This window comes from Petromyzon marinus, chromosome 61, assembly GCF_048934315.1.
Source record: "Petromyzon marinus isolate PM22_M1 ecotype Great Lakes invasive population chromosome 61, UKy_Petmar_22M1.pri1.0, whole genome shotgun sequence".
NCBI lineage: Eukaryota > Metazoa > Chordata > Hyperoartia > Petromyzontiformes > Petromyzontidae > Petromyzon > Petromyzon marinus.
Genome location: NC_133727.1, coordinates 10,871,754 through 10,896,741, shown reverse-complemented (window position 1 = coordinate 10,896,741; position 24,988 = coordinate 10,871,754). Strand labels below are relative to the sequence as shown.

Here is a 24,988-nt window from a genome sequence, read left to right as displayed (position 1 = left end):
TGAAGCACATTTTACAGTTTGTCATTGTGTAAAAAGAAGGCAGTTTATTACGGCGGGAATTGAACCCACGCCTCCTAGGAAAGTGGAGACTTAATTCGCTACCGTGGACCACCCAGCCCCCGTTACCAATGTTAGAAGCAATACCAGAAATAGCCAATGGGCATCGACACCAACAGCTTGTTGTGAAACTATTTTATTCTTGTAGAATCGGAAAAACATTTTGCAAGAAGTGTTTTATGTAATAACAATATTTGGCAGCAGTGGGATCTGAATCCACACATCTGAAGAAACAGGTACGTAAACGCAGTGCCTTAAATCGCTAGGCCGCGCTGCCTATTTCCCAAACACAACACCAGAAATGGCCAATGGGCACCATCACCAGTAGACAGTTTGGAAAGGATGGTATTATTGTACTGGCTAAAAACATTTTGCAGGTGTTTTTACATTTTTAAATACGTTTTGGCAGTGGAGAGGCACGAACCTCACTCCTCAGATGAGAATGAAGCAAAAATCCAGCGTCTCACACCACTCGGCCAAGCTATGTGGTCGTTGACGGCACAGCAACAAAAATGGCCAATGGACATCATCACCAGCATCTCGTCGGGAACTTATTTTAATCGTTTCGAAGCTAACACACATATTTTGCTGGTTGTGATTTATATGAATCAAGCTGTTGCAGCAGTGGGATTTGAACCCACGCCTCCGAGGAGACTGGAGCCTTAATCCAGCGCCTTAGACCGCTCGGCCACGCTACCTAGTCGTTGACAGCAGCAACAAAAATCACCAATGCGCATCATCACCAAAAGCTCGTTTTAAAATTTGATTAAAATCGTCGTGGCTGAAGCACATTTTACAGTTTGTCATTGTGTAAAAAGAAGGCAGTTTGTTACGGCGGGAATTGAACCCACGCCTCCTAGGAAAGTGGAGACTTAATTCGCTACCGTGGACCACCCAGCCCCCGTTACCAATGTTAGAAGCAATACCAGAAATAGCCAATGGGCATCGACACCAACAGCTTGTTGTGAATCTATTTTATTATTGTAGAATCTGAAAAACATATTTTGCAAGTTGTTTTATGTAATAACAATATTTGGCAGCAGTGGGATCTGAACTCATACATCTGAAAAAACAGGGTCGTAAACGCAGTGCCTTAAATCGCTAGGCCGCGCAGCCTATTTCCCAAACACAACACCAGAAATGGCCAATGGGCACCATCACCAGTAGACAGTTTGGAAAGGATGGTATTATTGTACTGGCTAAAAACATTTTGCAGGTGTTTTTACATTTTTAAATACGTTTTGGCAGTGGAGAGGCACGAACCTCACTCCTCAGATGAGAATGAAGCAAAAATCCAGCGTCTCACACCACTCGGCCAAGCTATGTGGTCGTTGACGGCACAGCAACAAAAATGGCCAATGGACATCATCACCAGCATCTCGTCGGGAACTTATTTTAATCGTTTCGAAGCTAACACACATATTTTGCTGGTTGTGATTTATATGAATCAAGCTGTTGCAGCAGTGGGATTTGAACCCACGCCTCCGAGGAGACTGGAGCCTTAATCCAGCGCCTTAGACCGCTCGGCCACGCTACCTAGTCGTTGACAGCAGCAACAAAAATCACCAATGTGCATCATCACCAAAAGCTCGTTTTAAAATTTGATTAAAATCGTCGTGGCTGAAGCACATTTTACAGTTTGTCATTGTGTAAAAAGAAGGCAGTTTATTACGGCGGGAATTGAACCCACGCCTCCTAGGAAAGTGGAGACTTAATTCGCTACCGTGGACCACCCAGCCCCCGTTACCAATGTTGGAAGCAATACCAGAAATAGCCAATGGGCATCGACACCAACAGCTTGTTGTGAATCTATTTTATTATTGTAGAATCTGAAAAACATATTTTGCAAGTTGTTTTATGTAATAACAATATTTGGCAGCAGTGGGATCTGAATCCACACATCTGAAGAAACAGGTACGTAAATACAGTGCCTTAAATCGCTAGGCCGCGCTGCCTATTTCCCAAACACAACACCAGAAATGGCCAATGGGCACCATCACCAGTAGACAGTTTGGAAAGGATGGTATTATTGTACTGGCTTAAAACATTTTGCAGGTGTTTTTTCATTTTTAAATACGTTTTGGCAGTGGAGAGGCACGAACCTCACTCATCAGATGAGAATGAAGCAAAAATCCAGCGTCTCACACCACTCGGCCAAGCTATGTGGTCGTTGACGGCACAACAACAAAAATGGCCAATGGACATCATCACCAGCATCTCGTCGGGAACTTATTTTACTCGTTTCGAAGCTAACACACATATTTTGCTGGTTGTGATTTATAGGAATCAAGCTGTTGCAGCAGTGGGATTTGAACCCATGCCTCCGAGGAGACTGGAGCCTGACTCCAGCGCCTTAGACCGCTCGGCCACGCTACCTAGTCGTTGACCGCAGCAACAGAAATCACCAATGAGCATCATCACCATAAGCTCGTGTTAAAATTTGATTAAAATCTTCGTGGCTGAAGCACATTTTATACTTTGTCATTTTGTAAAAAGAAGGCAGTTTATTACGGCGGGAATTGAACCCACGCCTCCTAAGAAAGTGGAGACTTAATTCTCTACCGTGGACCACCCAGCCCCCGTTACCAATGTTAGAAGCAATACCAGAAATAGCCAATGGGCATTGACACCAACAGCTTGTTGTGAAACTATTTTATTCTTGTAGAATCGGAAAAACATTTTGCAAGAAGTGTTTTATGTAAAAACAATATTTGGGAGCAGTGGGATCTGTACTCATACATCTGAAGAAACAGGTACGTAAACGCAGTGCCTTAAATCGCTAGGCCACGCTTCCTATTTCCCAAACCCAACACCAGAAATGGCCAATGGTCACGATCACCAGTATACAGTTTGGAAAGGATGGTATTATTGTACTGGCTAAAAACATATTTTGCAGGTGTTTTTTTCATTTTTAAATACATTTTCGCAGTGGAGAGGCACGAACCTCACTCCTCAGATGAGAATGAAGCAAAAATCCAGCGTCTCACACCACTCGGCCAAGCTATGTGGTCGTTGACGGCACAGCAACAAAAATGGCCAATGGACATCATCACCAGCATCTCGTCGGGAACTTATTTTAATCGTTTCGAAGCTAACACACGTATTTTGCTGGTTGTGATTTATATAAAACAAGCTGTGGCAGCGGTGGGATTTGAACCCACGCCTCCGAGGAGACTGGAGCCTTAATCCAGCGCCTTAGACCGCTCGGCCACGCTACCTAGTCGTTAACTGCAGCAACAGAAATCACCAATGTGCATCATCACCAAAAGCTCGTTTTAAAATTTGATTAAAATCGTCGTGGCTGAAGCACATTTTACAGTTTGTCATTGTGTAAAAAGAAGGCAGTTTATCACGGCGGGAATTGAACCGACGCCTCCTAGGAAAGTGGAGACTTAATTCGCTACCGTGGACCACCCAGCCCCCGTTACCAATGTTAGAAGCAATACCAGAAATAGCCAATGGGCATCGACACCAACAGCTTGTTGTGAAACTATTTTATTATTGTAGAATCTGAAAAACATATTTTGCAAGTTGTTTTATGTAATAACAATATTTGGCAGCAGTGGGATCTGAATCCACACATCTGAAGAAACAGGTACGTAAATACGGTGCCTTAAATCTCTAGGCCGCGCTGCCTATTTCCCAAACACAACACCAGAAATGGCCAATGGGCACCATCACCAGTAAACAGTTTGGAAAGGATGGTATTATTGTTCTGGCTAAAAACATTTTGCAGGTGTTTTTTCATTTTTAAATACGTTTTGGCAGTGGAGAGGCACGAACCTCACTCCTCAGATGAGAATGAAGCAAAAATCCAGAGTCTCACACCACTCGGCCAAGCTATGTGGTCGTTGACGGCACAGCAACAAAAATGGCCAATGGACATCATCACCAGCATCTCGTCGGGAACTTATTTTAATCGTTTCGAAGCTAACACACGTATTTTGCTGGTTGTGATTTATATAAAACAAGCTGTGGCAGCGGTGGGATTTGAACCCACGCCTCCGAGGAGACTGGAGCCTTAATCCTGTGCCTTAGACCGCTCGGCCACGCTACCTAGTCGTTGACAGCAGCAACAAAAATCACCAATGCGCATCATCACCAAAAGCTCGTTTTAAAATTTGATTAAAATCGTCGTGGCTGAAGCACATTTTACAGTTTGTCATTGTGTAAAAAGAAAGCAGTTTATTACGGCGGGAATTGAACCCACGCCTCCTAGGAAAGTGGAGACTTAATTCGCTACCGTGGACCACCCAGCCCCCGTTACCAATGTTAGAAGCAATACCAGAAAAAGCCAATGGGCATCGACACCAACAGCTTGTTGTGAATCTATTTTATTATTGTAGAATCTGAAAAACATATTTTGCAAGTTGTTTTATGTAATAACAATATTTGGCAGCAGTGGGATCTGAATCCACACATCTGAAGAAACAGGTACGTAAATACAGTGCCTTAAATCGCTAGGCCGCGCTGCCTATTTCCCAAACACAACACCAGAAATGGCCAATGGGCACCATCACCAGTAAACAGTTTGGAAAGGATGGTATTATTGTACTGGCTAAAAACATTTTGCAGGTGTTTTTTCATTTTTAAATACGTTTTGGCAGTGGAGAGGCACGAACCTCACTCCTCAGATGAGAATGAAGCAAAAATCCAGCGTCTCACACCACTCGGCCAAGCTATGTGGTCGTTGATGGCACAGCAACAAAAATGGCCAATGGACATCATCACCAGCATCTCGTCGGGAACTTATTTTAATCGTTTCGAAGCTAACACACGTATTTTGCTGGTTGTGATTTATATAAAACAAGCTGTGGCAGCGGTGGGATTTGAACCCACGCCTCCGAGGAGACTGGAGCCTTAATCCAGCGCCTTAGACCGCTCGGCCACGCTACCTAGTCGTTGACCGCAGCAACAGAAATCACCAATGAGCATCATCACCATAAGCTCGTGTTAAAATTTGATTAAAATCTTCGTGGCTGAAGCACATTTTATAGTTTGTCATTTTGTAAAAAGAAGGCAGTTTATTACGGCGGGAATTGAACCCACGCCTCCTAAGAAAGTGGAGGCTTAATTCTCTACCGTGGACCACCCAGCCCCCGTTACCAATGTTAGAAGCAATACCAGAAATAGCCAATGGGCATTGACACCAACAGCTTGTTGTGAAACTATTTTATTCTTGTAGAATCGGAAAAACATTTTGCAAGAAGTGTTTTATGTAAAAACAATATTTGGGAGCAGTGGGATCTGTACTCATACATCTGAAGAAACAGGTACGTAAACGCAGTGCCTTAAATCGCTAGGCCATGCTTCCTATTTCCCAAACCCAACACCAGAAATGGCCAATGGGCACGATCACCAGTATACAGTTTGGAAAGGATGGTATTATTGTACTGGCTAAAAACATTTTGCAGGTGTTTTTTCATTTTTAAATACATTTTGGCAGTGGAGAGGCACGAACCTCACTCCTCAGATGAGAATGAAGCAAAAATCCAGCGTCTCACACCACTCGGCCAAGCTATGTGGTCGTTGACGGCACAGCAACAAAAATGGCCAATGGACATCATCACAAGCATCTCGTGGTGAACTTATTTTACTCGTTTCGAAGCTAACACACATATTTTGCTGGTTGTGATTTATAGGAATCAAGCTGTTGCAGCAGTGGGATTTGAACCCACGCCTCCGAGGAGACTGGAGCCTTACTCCAGCGCCTTAGACCGCTCGGCCACGCTACCTAGTCGTTGACCGCAGCAACAGAAATCACCAATGAGCATCATCACCATAAGCTCGTGTTAAAATTTGATTAAAATCTTCGTGGCTGAAGCACATTTTACAGTTTGTCATTGTGTAAAAAGAAGGCAGTTTATTACGGCGGGAATTGAACCCACGCCTCCTAGGAAAGTGGAGACTTAATTCGCTACCGTGGACCACCCAGCCCCCGTTACCAATGTTAGAAGCAATACCAGAAATAGCCAATGGGCATTGACACCAACAGCTTGTTGTGAAACTATTTTATTCTTGTAGAATCGGAAAAACATTTTGCAAGAAGTGTTTTATGTAAAAACAATATTTGGGAGCAGTGGGATCTGAACTCATACATCTGAAGAAACAGGTACGTAAACGCAGTGCCTTAAATCGCTAGGCCGCGCTGCCTATTTCCCAAACACAACACCAGAAATGGCCAATGGGCACCATCACCAGTAGACAGTTTGGAAAGGATGGTATTATTGTACTGGCTAAAAACATTTTGCAGGTGTTTTTTCATTTTTAAATACGTTTTGGCAGTGGAGAGGCACGAACCTCACTCCTCAGATGAGAATGAAGCAAAAATCCAGCGTCTCACACCACTCGGACAAGCTATGTGGTCGTTGACGGCACAGCAACAAAAATGGCCAATGGACATCATCACCAGCATCTCGTCGGGAACTTATTTTAATCGTTTCGAAGCTAACACACGTATTTTGCTGGTTGTGATTTATATAAAACAAGCTGTGGCAGCGGTGGGATTTGAACCCACGCCTCCGAGGAGACTGGAGCCTTAATCCAGCGCCTTAGACCGCTCGGCCACGCTACCTAGTCGTTGACCGCAGCAACAGAAATCACCAATGAGCATCATCACCATAAGCTCGTGTTAAAATTTGATTAAAATCTTCGTGGCTGAAGCACATTTTATAGTTTGTCATTTTGTAAAAAGAAGGCAGTTTATTACGGCGGGAATTGAACCCACGCCTCCTAGGAAAGTGGAGGCTTAATTCTCTACCGTGGACCACCCAGCCCCCGTTACCAATGTTAGAAGCAATACCAGAAATAGCCAATGGGCATTGACACCAACAGCTTGTTGTGAAACTATTTTATTCTTGTAGAATCGGAAAAACATTTTGCAAGAAGTGTTTTATGTAAAAACAATATTTGGGAGCAGTGGGATCTGTACTCATACATCTGAAGAAACAGGTACGTAAACGCAGTGCCTTAAATCGCTAGGCCACGCTTCCTATTTCCCAAACCCAACACCAAAAATGGCCAATGGGCACGATCACCAGTATACAGTTTGGAAAGGATGGTATTATTGTACTGGCTAAAAACATTTTGCAGGTGTTTTTTCATTTTTAAATACGTTTTGGCAGTGGAGAGGCACGAACCTCACTCCTCAGATGAGAATGAAGCAAAAATCCAGCGTCTCACACCACTCGGCCAAGCTATGTGGTCGTTGACGGCACAGCAACAAAAATGGCCAATGGACATCATCACCAGCATCTCGTCGGGAACTTATTTTAATCGTTTCGAAGCTAACACACATATTTTGCTGGTTGTGATTTACATAAAACAAGCTGTGGCAGCGGTGGGATTTGAACCCACGCCTCCGAGAAGACTGGAGCCTTAATCCAGCGCCTTAGACCGCTCGGCCACGCTACCTAGTCGTTGCCAGCAGCAACAAAAATCACCAATGCGCATCATCACCAAAAGCTCGTTTTAAAATTTGATTAAAATCGTCGTGGCTGAAGCACATTTTACAGTTTGTCATTGTGTAAAAAGAAGACAGTTTATTACGGCGTGAATTGAACCCACGCCTCCTAGGAAAGTGGAGACTTAATTCGCTACCGTGGACCACCCAGCCCCCGTTACCAATGTTAGAAGCAATACCAGAAATAGCCAATGGGCATCGACACCAACAGCTTGTTGTGAATCTATTTTATTATTGTAGAATCTGAAAAACATATTTTGCAAGTTGTTTTATGTAATAACAATATTTGGCAGCAGTGGGATCTGAATCCACACATCTGAAGAAACAGGTACGTAAATACAGTGCCTTAAATCGCTAGGCCGCGCTGCCTATTTCCCAAACACAACACCAGAAATGGCCAATGGGCACCATCACCAGTAGACAGTTTGGAAAGGATGGTATTATTGTACTGGCTAAAAACATTTTGCAGGTGTTTTTTCATTTTTAAATACGTTTTGGCAGTGGAGAGGCACGAACCTCACTCCTCAGATGAGAATGAAGCAAAAATCCAGCGTCTCACACCACTCGGCCAAGCTATGTGGTCGTTGACGGCACAGCAACAAAAATGGGCAATGGACATCATCACCAGCATCTCGTCGGGAACTTATTTTAATCGTTTCGAAGCTAACACACATATTTTGCTGGTTGTGATTTATATAAAACAAGCTGTGGCAGCGGTGGGATTTGAACCCACGCCTCCGAGGAGACTGGAGCCTTAATCCAGCGCCTTAGACCGCTCGGCCACGCTACCTAGTCGTTGCCAGCAGCAACAAAAATCACCAATGCGCATCATCACCAAAAGCTCGTTTTAAAATTTGATTAAAATCGTCGTGGCTGAAGCACATTTTACAGTTTGTCATTGTGTAAAAAGAAGGCAGTTTATTACGGCGGGAATTGAACCCACGCCTCCTAGGAAAGTGGAGACTTAATTCGCTACCGTGGACCACCCAGCCCCCGTTACCAATGTTAGAAGCAATACCAGAAATAGCCAATGGGCATCGACACCAACAGCTTGTTGTGAAACTATTTTATTCTTGTAGAATCGGAAAAACATTTTGCAAGAAGTGTTTTATGTAATAACAATATTTGGCAGCAGTGGGATCTGAATCCACACATCTGAAGAAACAGGTACGTAAATACAGTGCCTTAAATCGCTAGGCCGCGCTGCCTATTTCCCAAACACAACACCAGAAATGGCCAATGGGCACCATCACCAGTAGACAGTTTGGAAAGGATGGTATTATTGTACTGGCTAAAAACATTTTGCAGGTGTTTTTTTCATTTTTAAATACGTTTTGGCAGTGTAGAGGCACGAACCTCACTCCTCAGATGAGAATGAAGCAAAAATCCAGCGTCTCACACCACTCGGCCAAGCTATGTGGTCGTTGACGGCACAGCAACAAAAATGGCCAATGGACATCATCACCAGCATCTCGTCGGGAACTTATTTTAATCGTTTCGAAGCTAACACACATATTTTGCTGGTTGTGATTTATATGAATCAAGCTGTTGCAGCAGTGAAATTTGAACCCACGCCTCCGAGGAGACTGGAGCCTTAATCCAGCGCCTTAGACCGCTCGGCCACGCTACCTAGTCGTTGACCGCAGCAACAGAAATCACCAATGAGCATCATCACCATAAGCTCGTGTTAAAATTTGATTAAAATCTTCGTGGCTGAAGCACATTTTATAGTTTGTCATTTTGTAAAAAGAAGGCAGTTTATTACGGCGGGAATTGAACCCACGCCTCCTAGGAAAGTGGAGACTTAATTCGCTGCCGTGGACCACCCAGCCCCCCTTACCAATGTTAGAAGCAATACCAGAAATAGGCAATGGGCATCGACACCAACAGCTTGTTGTGAAACTTTTTTATTCTTGTAGAATCGGAAAAACATTTTGCAAGAAGTGTTTTATGTAAAAACAATATTTGGGAGCAGTGGGATCTGAATCCACACATCTGAAGAAACAGGTACATAAACGCAGTGCCTTAAATCGCTAGGCCACGCTTCCTATTTCCCAAACACAACACCAGAAATGGCCAATGGGCACCATCACCAGTAGACAGTTTGGAAAGGATGCTATTATTGTACTGGCTAAAAACATATTTTGCAGGTGTTTTTTCATTTTTAAATACATTTTGGCAGTGGAGAGGCACGAACCTCACTCCTCAGATGAGAATGAAGCAAAAATCCAGCGTCTCACACCACTCGGCCAAGCTATGTGGTCGTTGACGGCACAGCAACAAAAATGGGCAATGGACATCATCACCAGCATCTCGTCGGGAACTTATTTTAATCGTTTCGAAGCTAATACACATATTTTGCTGGTTGTGATTTATATGAATCAAGCTGTTGCAGCAGTGGGATTTGAACCCACGCCTCCGAGGAGACTGGAGCCTTAATCCAGCGCCTTAGACCGCTCGGCCACGCGACCTAGTCGTTGACCGCAGCAACAGAAATCACCAATGAGCATCATCACCATAAGCTCGTGTTAAAATTTGATTAAAATCTTCGTGGCTGAAGCACATTTTACAGTTTGTCATTGTGTAAAAAGAAGGCAGTTTATTACGGCGGGAATTGAACCCACGCCTCCTAGGAAAGTGGAGACTTAATTCGCTGCCGTGGACCACCCAGCCCCCGTTACCAATGTTAGAAGCAATACCAAAAATAGGCAATGGGCATCGACACCAACAGCTTGTTGTGAATCTATTTTATTATTGTAGAATCTGAAAAACATATTTTGCAAGTTGTTTTATGTAATAACAATATTTGGCAGCAGTGGGATCTGAATCCACACATCTGAAGAAACAGGTACGTAAATACAGTGCCTTAAATCGCTAGGCCGCGCTGCCTATTTCCCAAACACAACACCAGAAATGGCCAATGGGCACCATCACCAGTATACAGTTTGGAAAGGATGGTATTATTGTACTGGCTAAAATCATATTTTGCAGGTGTTTTTTCATTTTTAAATACGTTTTGGCAGTGGAGAGGCACGAACCTCACTCCTCAGATGAGAATGAAGCAAAAATCCAGCGTCTCACACCACTCGGCCAAGCTATGTGGTCGTTGACGGCACAGCAACAAAAATGGCCAATGGACATCATCACCAGCATCTCGTCGGGAACTTATTTTAATCGTTTCGAAGCTAACACACATATTTTACTGGTTGTGATTTATATAAAACAAGCTGTGGCAGCGGTGGGATTTGAACCCACGCCTCCGAGGAGACTGGAGCCTTAATCCAGCGCCTTAGACCACTCGGCCACGCTACCTAGTCATTGACAGCAGCAACAAAAATCACCAATGCGCATCATCACCAAAAGCTCGTTTTAAAATTTGATTAAAATCGTCGTGGCTGAAGCACATTTTACAGTTTGTCATTGTGTAAAAAGAAGGCAGTTTATTACGGCGGGAATTGAACCCACGCCTCCTAGGAAAGTGGAGACATAATTCGCTACCATGGACCACCCAGCCCCCGTTACCAATGTTAGAAGCAATACCAGAAATAGCCAATGGGCATCGACACCAACAGCTTGTTGTGAATCTATTTTATTATTGTAGAATCTGAAAAACATATTTTGCAAGTTGTTTTATGTAATAACAATATTTGGCAGCAGTGGGATCTGAATCCACACATCTGAAGAAACAGGTACGTAAATACAGTGCCTTAAATCGCTAGGCCGCGCTGCCTATTTCCCAAACACAACACCAGAAATGGCCAATGGGCACGATCACCAGTATACAGTTTGGAAAGGATGGTATTATTGTACTGGCTAAAAACATATTTTGCAGGTGTTTTTTCATTTTTAAATACATTTTGGCAGTGGAGAGGCACGAACCTCACTCCTCAGATGAGAATGAAGCAAAAATCCAGCGTCTCACACCACTCGGCCAAGCTATGTGGTCGTTGACGGCACAGCAACAAAAATGGCCAATGGACATCATCACCAGCATCTCGTCGGGAACTTATTTTAATCGTTGCGAAGCTAACACACATATTTTGCTGGTTGTGATTTATATAAACCAAGCTGTGGCAGCGGTGGGATTTGAACCCACGCCTCCGAGGAGACTGGAGCCTTAATCCAGCGCCTTAGACCGCTCGGCCACGCTACCTAGTCGTTGACAGCAGCAACAAAAATCACCAATGCGCATCATCACCAAAAGCTCGTTTTAAAATTTGATTAAAATCGTCGTGGCTGAAGCACATTTTACAGTTTGTCATTGTGTAAAAAGAAGGCAGTTTATTACGGCGTGAATTGAACCCACGCCTCCTAGGAAAGTGGAGACATAATTCGCTACCGTGGACCACCCAGCCCCCGTTACCAATGTTAGAAGCAATACCAGAAATAGCCAATGGGCATCGACACCAACAGCTTGTTGTGAATCTATTTTATTATTGTAGAATCTGAAAAACATATTTTGCAAGTTGTTTTATGTAATAACAATATTTGGCAGCAGTGGGTTCTGAATCCACACATCTGAAGAAACAGGTACGTAAATACAGTGCCTTAAATCGCTAGGCCGCGCTGCCTATTTCCCAAACACAACAACAGAAATGGCCAATGGGCACCATCACCAGTAGACAGTTTGGAAAGGATGGTATTATTGTACTGGCTAAAAACATTTTGCAGGTGTTTTTTCATTTTTAAATACGTTTTGGCAGTGGAGAGGCACGAACCTCACTCCTCAGATGAGAATGAAGCAAAAATCCAGCGTCTCACACCACTCGGCCAAGCTATGTGGTCGTTGACGGCACAGCAACAAAAATGGCCAATGGACATCATCACCAGCATCTCGTCGGGAACTTATTTTAATCGTTTCGAAGCTAACACACATATTTTGCTGGTTGTGATTTATATGAATCAAGCTGTTGCAGCAGTGGGATTTGAACCCACGCCTCCGAGGAGACTGGAGCCTTAATCCAGCGCCTCAGACCGCTCGGCCACGCTACCTAGTCGTTGACAGTAGCAACAAAAATCACCAATGCGCATCATCACCAAAAGCTCGTTTTAAAATTTGATTAAAATCGTCGTGGCTGAAGCACATTTTACAGTTTGTCATTGTATAAAAAGAAGGCAGTTTATTACGGCGGGAATTGAACCCACGCCTCCTAGGAAAGTGGAGACTTAATTCGCTACCGTGGACCACCCAACCCCTGTTACCAATGTTAGAAGCAATACCAGAAATAGCCAATGGGCATCGACACCAACAGCTTGTTGTGAATCTATTTTATTATTGTAGAATCTGAAAAACATATTTTGCTAGTTGTTTTATGTAATAACAATATTTGGCAGCAGTGGGATCTGAATCCACACATCTGAAGAAACAGGTACGTAAATACAGTGCCTTAAATCGCTAGGCCGCGCTGCCTATTTCCCAAACACAACAACAGAAATGGCCAATGGGCACCATCACCAGTAAACAGTTTGGAAAGGATGGTATTATTGTACTGGCTAAAAACATTTTGCAGGTGTTTTTTCATTTTTAAATACGTTTTGGCAGTGGAGAGGCACGAACCTCACTCCTCAGATGAGAATGAAGGAAAAATCCAGCGTCTCACACCACTCGGCCAAGCTATGTGGTCGTTGACGGCACAGCAACAAAAATGGCCAATGGACATCATCACCAGCATCTCGTCGGGAACTTATTTTAATCGTTTCGAAGCTAACACACATATTTTGCTGGTTGTGATTTATATAAAACAAGCTGTGGCAGCGGTGGGATTTGAACCCACGCCTCCGAGGAGACTGGAGCCTTAATCCAGCGCCTTAGACCGCTCGGCCACGCTACCTAGTCATTGACATCAGCAACAAAAATCACCAATGCGCATCATCACCAAAAGCTCGTTTTAAAATTTGATTAAAATCGTCGTGGCTGAAGCACATTTTACAGTTTGTCATTGTGTAAAAAGAAGGCAGTTTATTACGGCGGGAATTGAACCCACGCCTCCTAGGAAAGTGGAGACATAATTCGCTACCATGGACCACCCAGCCCCCGTTACCAATGTTAGAAGCAATACCAGAAATAGCCAATGGGCATCGACACCAACAGCTTGTTGTGAAACTATTTTATTCTTGTAGAATCGGAAAAACATTTTGCAAGAAGTGTTTTATGTAATAACAATATTTGGCAGCAGTGGGATCTGAATCCACACATCTGAAGAAACAGGTACGTAAATACAGTGCCTTAAATCGCTAGGCCGCGCTGCCTATTTCCCAAACACAACACCAGAAATGGCCAATGGGCACCATCACCAGTAGACAGTTTGGAAAGGATGGTATTATTGTATTGGCTAAAAACATTTTGCAGGTGTTTTTTTCATTTTTAAATACGTTTTGGCAGTGTAGAGGCACGAACCTCACTCCTCAGATGAGAATGAAGCAAAAATCCAGCGTCTCACACCACTCGGCCAAGCTATGTGGTCGTTGACAGCACAGCAACAAAAATGGCCAATGTACATCATCACCAGCATCTCGTCGGGAACTTATTTTAATCGTTTCGAAGCTAACACACATATTTTGCTGGTTGTGATTTATATGAATCAAGCTGTTGCAGCAGTGAGATTTGAACCCACGCCTCCGAGGAGACTGGAGCCTTAATCCAGTGCCTTAGACCGCTCGGCCACGCTACCTAGTCGTTGACCGCAGCAACAGAAATCACCAATGAGCATCATCACCATAAGCTCGTGTTAAAATTTGATTAAAATCTTCGTGGCTGAAGCACATTTTATAGTTTGTCATTTTGTAAAAAGAAGGCAGTTTATTACGGCGGGAATTGAACCCACGCCTCCTAGGAAAGTGGAGACTTAATTCGCTGCCGTGGACCACCCAGCCCCCGTTACCAATGTTAGAAGCAATACCAGAAATAGGCAATGGGCATCGACACCAACAGCTTGTTGTGAAACTTTTTTATTCTTGTAGAATCGGAAAAACATTTTGCAAGAAGTGTTTTATGTAAAAACAATATTTGGGAGCAGTGGGATCTGAATCCACACATCTGAAGAAACAGGTACGTAAACGCAGTGCCTTAAATCGCTAGGCCACGCTTCCTATTTCCCAAACCCAACACCAGAAATGGCCAATGGGCACGATCACCAGTATACAGTTTGGAAAGGATGGTATTATTGTACTGGCTAAAAACATATTTTGCAGGTGTTTTTTCATTTTTAAATACATTTTGGCAGTGGAGAGGCACGAACCTCACTCCTCAGATGAGAATGAAGCAAAAATCCAGCGTCTCACACCACTCGGCCAAGCTATGTGGTCGTTGACGGCACAGCAACAAAAATGGCCAATGGACATCATCACCAGCATCTCGTCGGGAACTTATTTTAATCGTTTCGAAGCTAACACACATATTTTGCTGGTTGTGATTTATATAAAACAAGCTGTGGCAGCGGTGGGATTTGAACCCACGCCTCCGAGGAGACTGGAGCCTTAATCCAGCGCCTTAGACCGCTCGGCCACGCTACCTAGTCGTTGACAGCAGCAACAAAAATCACCAATGCGCATCATCACCAAAAGCTCGTTTTCAAATTTGATTAAAATCGTCGTGGCTGAAGCACATTTTACAGTTTGTCATTGTGTAAAAAGAAGGCAGTTTATTACGGCGGGAATTGAACCCACGCCTCCTAGGAAAGTGGAGACTTAATTCGCTACCGTGGACCACCCAGCCCCCGTTACCAATGTTAGAAGCAATACCAGAAATAGCCAATGGGCATCGACACCAACAGCTTGTTGTGAAACTATTTTATTCTTGTAGAATCGGAAAAACATTTTGCAAGAAGTGTTTTATGTAATAACAATATTTGGCAGCAGTGGGATCTGAATCCACACATCTGAAGAAACAGGTACGTAAATACAGTGCCTTAAATCGCTAGGCCGCGCTGCCTATTTCCCAAACACAACACCAGAAATGGCCAATGGGCACCATCACCAGTAGACAGTTTGGAAAGGATGGTATTATTGTACTGGCTAAAAACATTTTGCAGGTGTTTTTTTCATTTTTAAATACGTTTTGGCAGTGTAGAGGCACGAACCTCACTCCTCAGATGAGAATGAAGCAAAAATCCAGCGTCTCACACCACTCGGCCAAGCTATGTGGTCGTTGACGGCACAGCAACAAAAATGGCCAATGGACATCATCACCAGCATCTCGTCGGGAACTTATTTTAATCGTTTCGAAGCTAACACACATATTTTGCTGGTTGTGATTTATATGAATCAAGCTGTTGCAGCAGTGGGATTTGAACCCACGCCTCCGAGGAGACTGGAGCCTTAATCCAGCGCCTTAGACCGCTCGGCCACGCTACCTAGTCGTTGACCGCAGCAACAGAAATCACCAATGAGCATCATCACCATAAGCTCGTGTTAAAATTTGATTAAAATCTTCGTGGCTGAAGCACATTTTATAGTTTGTCATTTTGTAAAAAGAAGGCAGTTTATTACGGCGGGAATTGAACCCACGCCTCCTAGGAAAGTGGAGACTTAATTCGCTGCCGTGGACCACCCAGCCCCCGTTACCAATGTTAGAAGCAATACCAGAAATAGGCAATGGGCATCGACACCAACAGCTTGTTGTGAAACTTTTTTATTCTTGTAGAATCGGAAAAACATTTTGCAAGAAGTGTTTTATGTAAAAACAATATTTGGGAGCAGTGGGATCTGAATCCACACATCTGAAGAAACAGGTACGTAAACGCAGTGCCTTAAATCGCTAGGCCACGCTTCCTATTTCCCAAACCCAACACCAGAAATGGCCAATGGGCACGATCACCAGTATACAGTTTGGAAAGGATGGTATTATTGTACTGGCTAAAAACATATTTTGCAGGTGTTTTTTCATTTTTAAATACATTTTGGCAGTGGAGAGGCACGAACCTCACTCCTCAGATGAGAATGAAGCAAAAATCCAGCGTCTCACACCACTCGGCCAAGCTATGTGGTCGTTGACGACACAGCAACAAAAATGGCCAATGGACATCATCACCAGCATCTCGTCGGGAACTTATTTTAATCGTTTCGAAGCTAACACACATATTTTGCTGGTTGTGATTTATATAAAACAAGCTGTGGCAGCGGTGGGATTTGAACCCACGCCTCCGAGGAGACTGGAGCCTTAATCCAGCGCCTTAGACCGCTCGGCCACGCTACCTAGTCGTTGACAGCAGCAACAAAAATCACCAATGCGCATCATCACCAAAAGCTCGTTTTAAAATTTGATTAAAATCGTCGTGGCTGAAGCACATTTTACAGTTTGTCATTGTGTAAAAAGAAGGCATTTTATTACGGCGGGAATTGAACCCACGCCTCCTAGGAAAGTGGAGACTTAATTCGCTACCGTGGACCACCCAGCCCCCGTTACCAATGTTAGAAGCAATACCAGAAATAGCCAATGGGCATCGACACCAACAGCTTGTTGTGAAACTATTTTATTCTTGTAGAATCGGAAAAACATTTTGCAAGAAGTGTTTTATGTAATAACAATATTTGGCAGCAGTGGGATCTGAATCCACACATCTGAAGAAACAGGTACGTAAATACAGTGCCTTAAATCGCTAGGCCGCGCTGCCTATTTCCCAAACACAACACCAGAAATGGCCAATGGGCACCATCACCAGTAGACAGTTTGGAAAGGATGGTATTATTGTACTGGCTAAAAACATTTTGCAGGTGTTTTTTTCATTTTTAAATACGTTTTGGCAGTGGAGAGGCACGAACCTCACTCCTCAGATGAGAATGAAGCAAAAATCCAGCGTCTCACACCACTCGGCCAAGCTATGTGGTCGTTGACGGCACAGCAACAAAAATGGCCAATGGACATCATCACCAGCATCTCGTCGGGAACTTATTTTAATCGTTTCGAAGCTAACACACATATTTTGCTGGTTGTGATTTATATGAATCAAGCTGTTGCAGCAGTGGGATTTGAACCCACGCCTCCGAGGAGACTGGAGCCTTAATCCAGCGCCTTAGACCGCTCGGCCACGCTACCTAGTCGTTGACCACAGCAACAGAAATCACCAATGAGCATCATCACCATAAGCTCGTGTTAAAATTTGATTAAAATCTTCGTGGCTGAAGCACATTTTATAGTTTGTCATTTTGTAAAAAGAAGGCAGTTTATTACGGCGGGAATTGAACCCACGCCTCCTAGGAAAGTGGAGACTTAATTCGCTGCCGTGGACCACCCAGCCCCCGTTACCAATGTTAGAAGCAATACCAGAAATAGGCAATGGGCATCGACACCAACAGCTTGTTGTGAAACTTTTTTATTCTTGTAGAATCGGAAAAACATTTTGCAAGAAGTGTTTTATGTAAAAACAATATTTGGGAGCAGTGGGATCTGAATCCACACATCTGAAGAAACAGGTACGTAAACGCAGTGCCTTAAATCGCTATGCCACGCTTCCTATTTCCCAAACCCAACACCAGAAATGGCCAATGGGCACGATCACCAGTATACAGTTTGGAAAGGATGGTATTATTGTACTGGCTAAAAACATATTTTGCAGGTGTTTTTTCATTTTTAAATACATTTTGGCAGTGGAGAGGCACGAACCTCACTCCTCAGATGAGAATGAAGCAAAAATCCAGCGTCTCACACCACTCGGCCAAGCTATGTGGTCGTTGACGGCACAGCAACAAAAATGGCCAATGGACATCATCACCAGCATCTCGTCGGGAACTTATTTTAATCGTTTCGAAGCTAACACACATGTTTTGCTGGTTGTGATTTATATAAAACAAGCTGTGGCAGCGGTGGGATTTGAACCCACGCCTCCGAGGAGACTGGAGCCTTAATCCAGCGCCTTAGACCGCTCGGCCACGCTACCTAGTCGTTGACAGCAGCAACAAAAATCACCAATGCGCATCATCACCAAAAGCTCGTTTTAAAATTTGATTAAAATCGTCGTGGCTGAAGCACATTTTACAGTTTGTCATTGTGTAAAAAGAAAGCAGTTTATTACGGCGAGAATTGAACCCACGCCTCCTAGGAAAGTGGAGACTTAATTCGCTACCGTGGACCACCCAGCCCCCGTTACCAATGTTAGAAGCAATACCAGAAATAGGCAATGGGCATCGACACCAACAGCTTGTTGTGAATCTATTTTATTATTGTAGAATCTGAAAAACATATTTTGCAAGTTGTTTTATGTAATAACAATATTTGGCAGCAGTGGGATCTGAATCCACACATCTGAAGAAACAGGTACGTAAATACAGTGCCTTAAATCGCTAGGCCGCGCTGCCTATTTCCCAAACACAACACCAGAAATGGCCAATGGGCACCATCACCAGTATACAGTTTGGAAAGGATGGTATTATTGTACAGGCTAAAAACATATTTTGCAGGTGTTTTTTCATTTTTAAATACGTTTTGGCAGTGGAGAGGCACGAACCTCACTCCTCAGATGAGAATGAAGCAAAAATCCAGCGTCTCACACCACTCGGCCAAGCTATGTGGTCGTTGACGGCACAGCAACAAAAATGGCCAATGGACATCATCACCAGCATCTAGTCGGGAACTTATTTTAATCGTTTCGAAGCTAACACATATTTTGCTGGTTGTGATTTATATGAATCAAGCTGTTGCAGCGGTGGGATTTGAACCCACGCCTCCGAGGAGACTGGAGCCTTAATCCAGCGCCTTAAACCGCTCGGCCACGCTACCTAGTCGTTGACAGCAGCAACAAAAATCACCAATGCGCATCATCACCAAAAGCTCGTTTTAAAATTTGATTAAAATCGTCGTGGCTGAAGCACATTTTACAGTTTGTCATTGTATAAAAAGAAGGCAGTTTATTACGGCGGGAATTGAACCCACGCCTCCTAGGAAAGTGGAGACTTAATTCGCTACCGTGGACCACCCAACCCCCGTTACCAATGTTAGAAGCAATACCAGAAATAGCCAATGGGCATCGACACCAACAGCTTGTTGTGAATCTATTTTATTATTGTAGAATCTGAAAAACATATTTTGCTAGTTGTTTTATGTAATAACAATATTTGGCAGCAGTGGGATCTGAATCCACACATCTGAAGAAACAGGTACGTAAATACAGTGCCTTAAATCGCTAGGCCGCGCTGCCTATTTCCCAAACACAACAACAGAAATGGCCAATGGGCACCATCACCAGTAAACAGTTTGGAAAGGATGGTATTATTGTACTGGCTAAAAACATTTTGCAGGTGTTTTTTCATTTTTAAATACGTTTTGGCAGTGGAGAGGCACGAACCTCACTCCTCAGATGAGAATGAAGGAAAAATCCAGCGTCTCACACCACTCGGCCAAGCTATGTGGTCGTTGACGGCACAGCAACAAAAATGGCCAATGGACATCATCACCAGCATCTCGTCGGGAACTTATTTTAATCGTTTCGAAGCTAACACACATATTTTGCTGGTTGTGATTTATATGAATCAAGCTGTTGCAGCAGTGGGATTTGAACCCACGCCTCCGAGGAGACTGGAGCCTTGATCCAGCGCCTTAGACCGCTCGGCCACGCTACCTAGTCGTTGACAGCAGCAACAGAAATCACCAATGTGCATCATCACCAAAAGCTCGTTTTAAAATTTGATTAAAATCGTCGTGGCTGAAGCACATTTTACAGTTTGTCATTGTGTAAAAAGAAGGCAGTTTATTACGGCGTGAATTGAACCCACGCCTCCTAGGAAAGTGGAGACTTAATTCGCTGCCGTGGACCACCCAGCCCCCGTTACCAATGTTAGAAGCAATACCAGAAATAGCCAATGGGCATCGACACCAACAGCTTGTTGTGAATCTATTTTATTATTGTAGAATCTGAAAAACATATTTTGCAAGTTGTTTTATGTAGTAACAATATTTGGCAGCAGTGGGATCTGAATCCACACATCTGAAGAAACAGGTACGTAAACGCAGTGCCTTAAATCGCTAGGCCACGCTTCCTATTTCCCAAACCCAACACCAGAAATGGCCAATGTGCACGATCACCAGTATACAGTTTGGAAAGGATGGTATTATTGTACTGGCTAAAAACATATTTTGCAGGTGTTTTTTCATTTTTAAATACATTTTGGCAGTGGAGATGCACGAACCTCACTCCTCAGATGAGAATGAAGCAAAAATCCAGCGTCTCACACCACTCGGCCAAGCTATGTGGTCGTTGACGGCACAGCAACAAAAATGGCCAATGGACATCATCACCAGCATCTCGTCGGGAACTTATTTTAATCGTTTCGAAGCTAACACACATATTTTGCTGGTTGTGATTTATATAAAACAAGCTGTGGCAGCGGTGGGATTTGAACCCACGCCTCCGAGGAGACTGAAGCCTTAATCCAGCGCCTTAGACCGCTCGGCCACGCTACCTAGTCGTTGACAGTAGCAACAAAAATCACCAATGCGCAACATCACCAAAAGCTCGTTTTAAAATTTGATTAAAATCGTCGTGGCTGAAGCACATTTTACAGTTTGTCATTGTATAAAAAGAAGGCAGTTTATTACGGCGGGAATTGAACCCACGCCTCCTAGGAAAGTGGAGACTTAATTCGCTACCGTGGACCACCCAACCCCCGTTACCAATGTTAGAAGCAATACCAGAAATAGCCAATGGGCATCGACACCAACAGCTTGTTGTGAATCTATTTTATTATTGTAGAATCTGAAAAACATATTTTGCTAGTTGTTTTATGTAATAACAATATTTGGCAGCAGTGGGATCTGAATCCACACATCTGAAGAAACAGGTACGTAAATACAGTGCCTTAAATCGCTAGGCCGCGCTGCCTATTTCCCAAACACAACACCAGAAATGGTCAATGGGCACCATCACCAGTAGACAGTTTGGAAAGGATGGTATTATTGTACTGGCTAAAAACATTTTGCAGGTGTTTTTTCATTTTTAAATACGTTTTGGCAGTGGAGAGGCACGAACCTCACTCCTCAGATGAGAATGAAGCAACAATCCAGCGTCTCACACCACTCGGCCAAGCTATGTGGTCGTTGACGGCACAGCAACAAAAATGGCCAATGGACATCATCACCAGCATCTCGTCGGGAACTTATTTTAATCGTTTCGAAGCTAACACACATATTTTGCTGGTTGTGATTTATATAAAACAAGCTGTGGCAGCGGTGGGATTTGAACCCACGCCTCCGAGGAGACTGGAGCCTTAATCCAGCACTTTAGACCGCTCGGCCACGCTACCTAGTCGTTGACAGCAGCAACAAAAATCACCAATGCGCATCATCACCAAAAGCTCGTTTTAAAATTTGATTAAAATCGTCGTGGCTGAAGCACATTTTACAGTTTGTCATTGTGTAAAAAGAAGGCAGTTTATTACGGCGTGAATTGACCCCACGCCTCCTAGGAAAGTGGAGACTTAATTCGCTACCGTGGACCACCCGGCCCCCGTTACCAATGTTAGAAGCAATACCAGAAATAGCCAATGGGCATCGACACCAACAGCTTGTTGTGAATCAATTTTATTATTGTAGAATCTGAAAAACATATTTTGCAAGTTGTTTTATGTAATAACAATATTTGGCAGCAGTGGGATCTGAATCCACACATCTGAAGAAACAGGTACGTAAATACAGTGCCTTAAATCGCTAGGCCGCGCTGCCTATTTCCCAAACACAACACCAGAAATGGCCAATGGGCACCATCACCAGTAAACAGTTTGGAAAGGATGGTATTATTGTACTGGCTAAAAACATTTTGCAGGTGTTTTTTTCATTTTTAAATACGTTTTGGCAGTGGAGAGGCACGAACCTCACTCCTCAGATGAGAATGAAGCAAAAATCCAGCGTCTCACACCACTCGGCCAAGCTATGTGGTCGTTGACGGCACAGCAACAAAAATGGCCAATGGACATCATCACCAGCATCTCGTCGGGAACTTATTTTAATCGTTTCGAAGCTAACACACATATTTTGCTGGTTGTGATTTATATAAAACAAACTGTGGCAGCGGTGGGATTTGAACCCACGCCTCCGAGGAGACTGGAGCCTTAATCCAGCGCCTTAGACCGCTCGGCCACGCTACCTAGTCGTTGACAGCAGCAACAAAAATCACCAATGCGCATCATCACCAAAAGCTCGTTTTAAAATTTGATTAAAATCGTCGTGGCTGAAGCACATTTTACAGTTTGTCATTGTGTAAAAAGAAGGCAGTTTATTACGGCGGGAATTGAATCCACGCCTCCTAGGAAAGTGGAGACTTAATTCGCTACCGTGGACCACCCAGCCCCCGTTACCAATGCTAGAAGCAATACCAGAAATAGCCAATGGGCATCGACACCAACAGCTTGTTGTGAAACTATTTTATTCTTGTAGAATCGGAAAAACATTTTGCAAGAAGTGTTTTATGTAATAACAATATTTGGCAGCAGTGGGATCTGAATCCACACATCTGAAGAAACAGGTACGTAAATACAGTGCCTTAAATCGCTAGGCCGCGCTGCCTATTTCCCAAACACAACACCAGAAATGGCCAATGGGCACCATCACCAGTAGACAGTTTGGAAAGGATGGTATTATTGTACTGGCTAAAAACATTTTGCAGGTGTTTTTTCATTTTTAAATACGTTTTGGCAGTGGAGAGGCACGAACCTCACTCCTCAGATGAGAATGAAGCAAAAATCCAGCGTCTCACACCACTCGGCCAAGCTATGTGGTCGTTGACGGCACAGCAACAAAAATGGCCAATGGACATCATCACCAGCATCTCGTCGGGAACTTATTTTAATCGTTTCGAAGCTAACACACATATTTTGCTGGTTGTGATTTATATAAAACAAGCTGTGGCAGCGTGGGATTTCAACCCACGCCTCCGAGGAGACTGGAGCCTTAATCCAGCGCCTTAGACCGCTCGGCCACGCTACCTAGTCGTTGACAGCAGCAACAAAAATCACCAATGCGCATCATCACCAAAAGCTCGTTTTAAAATTTGATTAAAATCGTCGTGGCTGAAGCACATTTTACAGTTTGTCATTGTGAAACAGGTACATAAATACAGTGCCTTAAATCGCTAGGCCGCGCTGCCTATTTCCCAAACACAACACCAGAAATGGCCAATGGGCACCATCACCAGTAGACAGTTTGGAAAGGATGGTATTATTGTACTGGCTAAAAACATTTTGCAGGTGTTTTTTTCATTTTTAAATACGTTTTGGCAGTGGAGAGGCACGAACCTCACTCCTCAGATGAGAATGAAGCAAAAATCCAGCGTGTCACACCACTCGGCCAAGCTATGTGGTCGTTGACGGCACAGCAACAAAAATGGCCAATGGACATCATCACCAGCATCTCGTCTGGAACTTATTTTAATCGTTTCGAAGCTAACACACATATTTTGCTGGTTGTGATTTATATGAATCAAGCTGTTGCAGCAGTGGGATTTGAACCCACGCCTCCGAGGAGACTGGAGCCTTAATCCAGCGCCTTAGACCGCTCGGCCACGCTACCTAGTCGTTGACAGCAGCAACAAAAATCACCAATGCGCATCATCACCAAAAGCTCGTTTTAAAATTTGATTAAAATCGTCGTGGCTGAAGCACATTTTACAGTTTGTCATTGTGTAAAAAGAAGGCAGTTTATTACGGCGGGAATTGAACCCACGCCTCCTAGGAAAGTGGAGACTTAATTCGCTACCGTGGACCACCCAGCCCCCGTTACCAATGTTAGAAGCAATACCAGAAATAGCCAATGGGCATCGACACCAACAGCTTGTTGTGAATCTATTTTATTATTGTAGAATCTGAAAAACATATTTTGCAAGTTGTTTTATGTAGTAACAATATTTGGCAGCAGTGGGATCTGAATCCACACATCTGAAGAAACAGGTACGTAAATACAGTGCCTTAAATCGCTAGGCCGCGCTGCCTATTTCCCAAACACAACACCAGAAATGGCCAATGGGCACCATCACCAGTAGACAGTTTGGAAAGGATGGTATTATTGTACTGGCTAAAAACATTTTGCAGGTGTTTTTTTCATTTTTAAATACGTTTTGGCAGTGGAGAGGCACGAACCTCACTCCTCAGATGAGAATGAAGCAAAAATCCAGCGTGTCACACCACTCGGCCAAGCTATGTGGTCGTTGACGGCACAGCAACAAAAATGGCCAATGGACATCATCACCAGCATCTCGTCGGGAACTTATTTTAATCGTTTCGAAGCTAACACACATATTTTGCTGGTTGTGATTTATATAAAACAAGCTGTGGCAGCGGTGGGATTTGAACCCACGCCTCCGAGGAGACTGGAGCCTTAATCCAGCGCCTTAGACCGCTCGGCCACGCTACCTAGTCGTTGACAGCAGCAACAAAAATCACCAATGCGCAGCATCACCAAAAGCTCGTTTTAAAATTTGATTAAAATCGTCGTGGCTGAAGCACATTTTACAGTTTGTCATTGTGTAAAAAGTAGGCAGTTTATTACGG

At 43.7% G+C, this 24,988-nt stretch overlaps 27 non-coding genes across 27 annotated transcripts; all 27 read right to left on the bottom strand.

The window, feature by feature from the left end:
• Positions 1–671: 671 nt before the first annotated feature.
• On the bottom strand, positions 672–755 carry TRNAL-AAG (transfer RNA leucine (anticodon AAG)). The gene has a single exon. It is a non-coding gene; the product is annotated as a tRNA-Leu (tRNA).
• A 755-nt stretch (positions 756–1,510) lies between these two features.
• Positions 1,511–1,594, bottom strand: TRNAL-AAG (transfer RNA leucine (anticodon AAG)). Its single transcript has one exon. It is a non-coding gene; the product is annotated as a tRNA-Leu (tRNA).
• A 1,599-nt stretch (positions 1,595–3,193) lies between these two features.
• TRNAL-AAG (transfer RNA leucine (anticodon AAG)) lies at positions 3,194–3,275 on the bottom strand. The gene has a single exon. It is a non-coding gene; the product is annotated as a tRNA-Leu (tRNA).
• A 757-nt stretch (positions 3,276–4,032) lies between these two features.
• TRNAL-AAG (transfer RNA leucine (anticodon AAG)) lies at positions 4,033–4,114 on the bottom strand. Its single transcript has one exon. It is a non-coding gene; the product is annotated as a tRNA-Leu (tRNA).
• Positions 4,115–4,871: 757 nt separating this feature from the next.
• TRNAL-AAG (transfer RNA leucine (anticodon AAG)) lies at positions 4,872–4,953 on the bottom strand. Its single transcript has one exon. It is a non-coding gene; the product is annotated as a tRNA-Leu (tRNA).
• A 755-nt stretch (positions 4,954–5,708) lies between these two features.
• TRNAL-AAG (transfer RNA leucine (anticodon AAG)) lies at positions 5,709–5,792 on the bottom strand. The gene has a single exon. It is a non-coding gene; the product is annotated as a tRNA-Leu (tRNA).
• A 757-nt stretch (positions 5,793–6,549) lies between these two features.
• Positions 6,550–6,631, bottom strand: TRNAL-AAG (transfer RNA leucine (anticodon AAG)). Its single transcript has one exon. It is a non-coding gene; the product is annotated as a tRNA-Leu (tRNA).
• Positions 6,632–7,388: 757 nt separating this feature from the next.
• On the bottom strand, positions 7,389–7,470 carry TRNAL-AAG (transfer RNA leucine (anticodon AAG)). The gene has a single exon. It is a non-coding gene; the product is annotated as a tRNA-Leu (tRNA).
• Positions 7,471–8,227: 757 nt separating this feature from the next.
• TRNAL-AAG (transfer RNA leucine (anticodon AAG)) lies at positions 8,228–8,309 on the bottom strand. The gene has a single exon. It is a non-coding gene; the product is annotated as a tRNA-Leu (tRNA).
• A 1,597-nt stretch (positions 8,310–9,906) lies between these two features.
• On the bottom strand, positions 9,907–9,986 carry TRNAL-AAG (transfer RNA leucine (anticodon AAG)). Its single transcript has one exon. It is a non-coding gene; the product is annotated as a tRNA-Leu (tRNA).
• Positions 9,987–10,749: 763 nt separating this feature from the next.
• TRNAL-AAG (transfer RNA leucine (anticodon AAG)) lies at positions 10,750–10,831 on the bottom strand. The gene has a single exon. It is a non-coding gene; the product is annotated as a tRNA-Leu (tRNA).
• Positions 10,832–11,590: 759 nt separating this feature from the next.
• On the bottom strand, positions 11,591–11,672 carry TRNAL-AAG (transfer RNA leucine (anticodon AAG)). Its single transcript has one exon. It is a non-coding gene; the product is annotated as a tRNA-Leu (tRNA).
• Positions 11,673–12,427: 755 nt separating this feature from the next.
• Positions 12,428–12,511, bottom strand: TRNAL-AAG (transfer RNA leucine (anticodon AAG)). Its single transcript has one exon. It is a non-coding gene; the product is annotated as a tRNA-Leu (tRNA).
• A 757-nt stretch (positions 12,512–13,268) lies between these two features.
• TRNAL-AAG (transfer RNA leucine (anticodon AAG)) lies at positions 13,269–13,350 on the bottom strand. The gene has a single exon. It is a non-coding gene; the product is annotated as a tRNA-Leu (tRNA).
• A 756-nt stretch (positions 13,351–14,106) lies between these two features.
• On the bottom strand, positions 14,107–14,190 carry TRNAL-AAG (transfer RNA leucine (anticodon AAG)). Its single transcript has one exon. It is a non-coding gene; the product is annotated as a tRNA-Leu (tRNA).
• Positions 14,191–14,949: 759 nt separating this feature from the next.
• TRNAL-AAG (transfer RNA leucine (anticodon AAG)) lies at positions 14,950–15,031 on the bottom strand. Its single transcript has one exon. It is a non-coding gene; the product is annotated as a tRNA-Leu (tRNA).
• Positions 15,032–15,787: 756 nt separating this feature from the next.
• TRNAL-AAG (transfer RNA leucine (anticodon AAG)) lies at positions 15,788–15,871 on the bottom strand. Its single transcript has one exon. It is a non-coding gene; the product is annotated as a tRNA-Leu (tRNA).
• Positions 15,872–16,630: 759 nt separating this feature from the next.
• Positions 16,631–16,712, bottom strand: TRNAL-AAG (transfer RNA leucine (anticodon AAG)). The gene has a single exon. It is a non-coding gene; the product is annotated as a tRNA-Leu (tRNA).
• A 756-nt stretch (positions 16,713–17,468) lies between these two features.
• TRNAL-AAG (transfer RNA leucine (anticodon AAG)) lies at positions 17,469–17,552 on the bottom strand. Its single transcript has one exon. It is a non-coding gene; the product is annotated as a tRNA-Leu (tRNA).
• Positions 17,553–18,311: 759 nt separating this feature from the next.
• On the bottom strand, positions 18,312–18,393 carry TRNAL-AAG (transfer RNA leucine (anticodon AAG)). The gene has a single exon. It is a non-coding gene; the product is annotated as a tRNA-Leu (tRNA).
• A 755-nt stretch (positions 18,394–19,148) lies between these two features.
• On the bottom strand, positions 19,149–19,232 carry TRNAL-AAG (transfer RNA leucine (anticodon AAG)). Its single transcript has one exon. It is a non-coding gene; the product is annotated as a tRNA-Leu (tRNA).
• A 755-nt stretch (positions 19,233–19,987) lies between these two features.
• Positions 19,988–20,071, bottom strand: TRNAL-AAG (transfer RNA leucine (anticodon AAG)). Its single transcript has one exon. It is a non-coding gene; the product is annotated as a tRNA-Leu (tRNA).
• Positions 20,072–20,830: 759 nt separating this feature from the next.
• On the bottom strand, positions 20,831–20,912 carry TRNAL-AAG (transfer RNA leucine (anticodon AAG)). Its single transcript has one exon. It is a non-coding gene; the product is annotated as a tRNA-Leu (tRNA).
• Positions 20,913–21,669: 757 nt separating this feature from the next.
• TRNAL-AAG (transfer RNA leucine (anticodon AAG)) lies at positions 21,670–21,751 on the bottom strand. Its single transcript has one exon. It is a non-coding gene; the product is annotated as a tRNA-Leu (tRNA).
• Positions 21,752–22,509: 758 nt separating this feature from the next.
• TRNAL-AAG (transfer RNA leucine (anticodon AAG)) lies at positions 22,510–22,591 on the bottom strand. The gene has a single exon. It is a non-coding gene; the product is annotated as a tRNA-Leu (tRNA).
• Positions 22,592–23,927: 1,336 nt separating this feature from the next.
• Positions 23,928–24,011, bottom strand: TRNAL-AAG (transfer RNA leucine (anticodon AAG)). The gene has a single exon. It is a non-coding gene; the product is annotated as a tRNA-Leu (tRNA).
• Positions 24,012–24,769: 758 nt separating this feature from the next.
• On the bottom strand, positions 24,770–24,851 carry TRNAL-AAG (transfer RNA leucine (anticodon AAG)). Its single transcript has one exon. It is a non-coding gene; the product is annotated as a tRNA-Leu (tRNA).
• Between the last annotated feature and the right edge of the window lie 137 nt (positions 24,852–24,988).